At 44.7% G+C, this 5582-nt stretch overlaps 1 pseudogene; it reads right to left on the bottom strand.

Annotated features, from left to right (window-relative positions):
• Positions 1 to 3386: 3386 nt before the first annotated feature.
• LOC118660741 lies at positions 3387 to 5328 on the bottom strand (annotated as a pseudogene).
• Between the last annotated feature and the right edge of the window lie 254 nt (positions 5329 to 5582).

Here is a 5582-nt window from a genome sequence, read left to right as displayed (position 1 = left end):
TCTTAATAGTCTCCAAATTGAAGGAAATTAATAAAGATATAACTCGTGTTTTCTTTCATAGGAATAAAGGAACCTTTTTATCCGTAGACTAATAATGAGCCTTAGTTAACTGAAACAGCAGTAATCAACTATCAAATAAATTCCCTTGACTTTTAATCAAAAACAATATTCTGAGTCTGTGAAAGGGAGACATTGTGGGCACAGGAGGTTAAGAGTTACAGAAAAATTGTTACAGAATAGGGATTTTGAGAAGCTAGGCTCATGTGCAAATCATAATTATAGGCAGCAGATAGGAAGATTAAAAAAAAAGTCTCCACAGAGAAGTGTAAAAACCTAAAACCAAGTCAAATATGAGTAACAAACCACCAGTTCCAGGCACTCTGACACATGGTTATTCCTCATATTACACTTCATTTCTTATATGTGGGTGCCCATAAGTTCATCTGTTTGATTTGTTGTTAAAATCATTTTTTTCAAGCTAACTTAAATAGATTTTATTTTCCTTACTACCAAACATGCTATTGAAAAAGACAAAAATTCATATGTATTTAAGTAAACCAAGCTCATAGAAAAGTAAGAGGTCCTTAGATTCCTCTAGAGGTAGAAGAAGATTCAGTCTGAGTGATCTGGCCTACGTTTTGACTCTTTCTGGCTAGAGTGATAAAGGATGGCCTCAGGTTTAAAGTTACTGGGCAGTAACTAGGGAGAAGGGGTGCCAAAATGTGTGGAGGGCCTTAAGACCTGGTAAAATTGGCTTTTAATCTGTTCCCCAGCAGGAGAGAAAAAGGAAGTGCATGCAATTTTTACACATTTTATTAAGTGTTTTGTTTTTTTAAGAGTAAGGCAGAAATCTAAGTTTTTCTTGTTACGAGAAGTACACTGGTCTTTGTGTAGCCAGTAATTTTAAAATCAACCATGGTATTGTACTTGTTAATACTGAATTTGTCCTCATCTGGGTGGATCAAAGGCTGCTTGAGCTGGTAAATTGCACCCTTTTCCAGGGTACTGCAGTAGGACTCTGAGGGCTTCCCAAGAGAGCTGGGTGGTCTCTGTGGCTTTGGCATTTTGGGAAAAAAAGGCTGAGATCAAGTTCCACCTCTCACGACTTTGGATGCAATGCTCTGCTGCTGGTGCCCATGGAGGGACATGTGTGGATGTCCACATGCTATTTCTGGCTTGAAGACAGAGGAGGCCACATGAAAGGACCAGAGACTTGTCTTTGGAAACTGAGAGTGATCCTTCCTGGTAGCCAGCAGGAAAACGAGGACTTCAGTCATACAACCACACACAACTGAATTCTGACAACAACCTGAATAAGCCTGGAAGTATTCTTTTCCAGAATCTCCAGATGAGAGAGTCCAGCCTGGCTGACAATTTGATTATGACCTCATGAGACCCTTCACAGAAAACACAGTCAAGCCTGTCTGGCTTCTGACCCACAGCACCATGAACTAACTAATAAATGCGTGCTCTTTAAGAAGTAAATTGATGGTAATTTGTTAGGCAGCAATTGAAAACCAATACAGACATCTGGCACTGCCTCTTGGCACTAAAGCTGTAGCTTCATCTAAGGAAACCTCAACAGCCTAGGATTTTGGTCTGATTGGTTAAATTATGTGGTAGGGGAGGGAGTGAAGGTGAAGTGTAGGGAGTACTGAAATGGATTCAGATTACCCTGGTGTGAAATAATAAGATATATCCTATATAATAAAACCCTAATATGCAAATCAATCAAATGGTGGGATGACTGGCAGAACATCCAGTCGCTATGACATACCCTGACCACCAGGGGGAAGATGCGTCTGCCCCCCGAGAGGGAGGCGACCAGCAGTGGCGATTGGGGGGTGGGGTTTGCCAGCAGGCAGCACCAGGCCACCAGCCAAGGCAGGTGCCAGCAGGATCCCCCCAATCACTCCACCCCAGTCGCCACACAGATTGGCCCTGATCGCCTGCCAGGCCTAGGGATCCTACCCTATATATTGGGAATAGTCTCTTAGATTTAAAAATTAAAATCTGGCAAGGCTACTCTAACACTGAAAAAACAGGGTGATGCAGCGATTACATGCATGGACTCCGGCTTGCACATTTTGTGGTCAGCCCTGATTCTGACACTTATAACCGTGTGACAAAGCCAATTACTTAACTTCTTTCTGCTTCAGTTTTTCTACCCATAAGATGGGGAAATAATAATACCACCTCAGAAGGATTATTTTAAGTACTACTTTTTATATTCAGGGCAAAAAAAAAAATGTAGCTGTCCATACAACAGCAAGATGCCTTTCACCTGTATGAAAAGTATGGTCACTGGTGCATGCAGCATCCCAGATTGCGAGAGGGATGTCCGACTGCCAGTTTAAACCGCAGGTGGACATCCCCTGAGGGTGCAGGGTGGCCTGAGGGAACCCCCCACCATGCACAAATTTCATGCACCGGGCCTCTAGTCTATATATATAAAAGCCTAAGCAACCATTATGACAGAATGACGGAAAGAACCAGAACGACTGGTGGTTATGACGCGTAGGAGCTTCCCCCAGCCTGCAGGCACTGATGGGGCCTGCTGCCGGCCAACCTCCTGGTTCCTCCACCTAGCCGGCAGGCCCCAATCGGCCTGCCACCTGTCTGCCACGGTGGCAGTTGATCCCTCCCCCCAGCCATCAGGCCCTGATCACCTGATCAGGGCCTGCTGGCCATCCTCCCAGTCCCTCCCCCTGGCTGGCAGGTCCATATTGCCTGATCGGGGCCGGGCCCTGGGCTGGGACGGGGAACCGGGGGTGGATGGTATCGGATGCAGGTGTCGAGGGGAGGAGGAGGGGGAAGGAGGAGAGATGGGGAGGCAGGGAACCTGATCAGCCCTGATAGCAGTCCTAGCCTAGGGACCCCCACCCATGCACCAATTTCATGCACCAGGCCTCTAGTGTGTGTGTGTGTGTGTGTGTGTGTGTGTGTGTGTGTGTGTGTGTGTGTGTATCTGCTCTCAGTTCCTTTACAGCTCCTAAATCTCCTTGTAAATAAGAGTGCTAGGAGAATCTTTTGTTCTAAAATTTAGTCTTTGATCCCAGTTGCTGACAATGAGCTAATAAGACCTTCATAATTCCTGAGTGATAGGGGCACCTGTCAGTAAACTCCTAAATCCCTTGGGATTTTCTGAAGTGTCTTTTGTTCTAATGTGATGACTCTTGGTAGGATGCTGTATAGGGCTGGTCGGAAGAAGATCAAGACATGATTAACAGGTTGAGACTTTCAGACTCACCTCTCATTCCTGAAAGAAAGGAGAGAGGCTATAAATGAAGTTAATAATCCATCATGCCTATGTGATGAAGCCTCTATAAAAATACCCATAGTATGTGGTTCAAAGACCTTCTGAGTTGGTGATGGCACACCCCAACTCAAGAAAAAGCTCCTGCACTCAGGAACCTATGTACATCTTTGCCTGGCTGTTTACCTATGTCCTTTCCCATAAACTGGTGAATGTAAACAAAAAGTTCCCCCATCAATACAAAGTTCATCTCCTCAGCTGAATAGTGAAAGGTTTCAACATCTCTCTCCTTCCTGATTTTTTTTTATGACTCTTCTATGCAGCCACAAATGCTTTGTTTGCAGATTTCATCTGGATAAAGGTATCTCCTGATGATGAGATATCTGGTGATCAGCCCTGGTAATTCAATGCCTTGTAAAATTTGTGAGTTTGAATATCTATGAAAAACTCCCCCAGAAAATCCAGGATCTCCTCAATTATCTTCATGTAGGGAAGACCTTAAAGGTATATACAGTCTCTAATGTTTACATGGGGCAAAAATTTCTGAGGTAGTACTAGGACAATAGGAAGGGTTGCAGTGAAATGAGAAGGGCTGAGGTGAATTGATTAGCACCTGCTGAACTTCAGTTGCTATGCTCCTGAGCAGTTCAATGTCTTTTACCAAAATCCTTATGCTTCCTCAGTGTGTTCTGTGCATACTTCTCATAAGAGGACAAAATATCTCTTGTTGGCTGGTTGTCTAGTTAGGTAACAAGGAGGATGCCTTCCTCCCCCCTATTTTAGGGCAATGTTGTCCAAAGAAGGCCACCGTCTTATCAGCTGTGGCCATGAAAGACAGCCCCAGCTGTGGACAAGGGCTTGGTTTTCCTTGGAGAGAAACTGGGATACCTCATTGGAGATACTACCAGCAATTTTAAGACAATTTTTGCCTGTTGCTTTGTAAACCTCAATGTACTGGTTTTCCATGCAATGTGTGTGCCTCTGTAGTGCTAGGTATCTGTGCTTCTCACTTACAAAACTAAGCAGAGCTTCTCCATTCTTTCAGATATGGGCATTCAGACGCAGTGCTGAAACTCCTTTGGCAATCTGAGTCCTTAGAAGAATTTTTCAATGTCTTGATCCACATGCTGCCATGATAAACCTGAAACCCTGATTACAGTGTTGTCATCAATGAGTTCTATTTTGATGCAAGTGCCACTTTGAAATTTGTAATTTATTCTCTCTGAATCTGAACATTTGTGATTATTAGGCTGTGAAATCACTGCTAAAATTGTATCCCCATATCTGCAACTTGAGAGGCTCCACACAGAAGGCTGAATTGTTCTCAAAATTTAAACACTCTCATTGCTTGTAGCATCCAGTTTATCAATATCAGGTACACCAGGACAACACTTGTTGAATTATTTTTGAAGATCAGAAGAGTAATAGGAGCATACAAGCAATTATTCTCAGAAGTGTCAGGACGTAGGATCTGCCTGACATGAAGTACATCAGTACAGAACTAGGAGGAGGCCTCTACATTGAGTTCAGTGCATTGCCGACTGGTTTAGCTGTCCCAGGGCTCAGTCTAGCTGTGATGTCAAGTATAGGCATTGACCTTATCTTAGCTTTTTTCTTTGCAATCCTGTGTCAGTTCCAAATGATTCCATCTAATTACTATTTTATGCAACTGCTCCACCTTAATGATGGCCAGGTCCACAACTTTCCATATCAGCAGGATCAGCTGCTCCTCATGCAAGCCAAGCTTGGCTACAGTGTACTGATTCCAAAAAGGATCACCATGTAATCTGGAGACACTGTCCCTCATGATGGTGGCGGGGGGGGAATAGAAGAGGGGTAAGGAGGTGGTGGGATGGGGTAGAAGTGAGAACTAGAAAATTGTGCTAAAACCTACTCTAAGAGAAACAGAAAGTGCTCACCTCACCTTAGCCTTTTGACTCACCTGGTGCAGAAAACAACCAACCACCCAACTCCACACAGGTTCTCCACACCCTGGGCAGGAAGTGTGCAGCTGCCATCCTCAGAGGACCTGTGCTAGACAAAGCATGTGGCACAGCTGCTGGAGTAGACATCCTCCTTCTAGCAGCTTGAGCCTCTGGCCTCCCTGGGCTTCCTCAGGGCCACCTGGCCCAGCTGCTACATCTTTCTAGGCAGCCCCTTCAACCACTTCACAGTGCTAGACAAAGGTAGCTCAAACCCCAACTTGAGCTTCTGGAAGTTGGTGGGGCATTTGGACCCAGTGGACGCAGTGCTGGTGCCTCATATGGACATGGATAGTGTTCCCAGCCTCCAGTCTGCTGCAGTGCACACAAGCTGTTGAGTAGGA

Source organism: Myotis myotis, unplaced genomic scaffold (genome assembly GCF_014108235.1).
Source record: "Myotis myotis isolate mMyoMyo1 unplaced genomic scaffold, mMyoMyo1.p scaffold_m19_p_7, whole genome shotgun sequence".
NCBI lineage: Eukaryota > Metazoa > Chordata > Mammalia > Chiroptera > Vespertilionidae > Myotis > Myotis myotis.
Note: the sequence above shows the minus strand (reverse complement) of the source record. Positions and strands in the feature narration are given on the sequence as shown.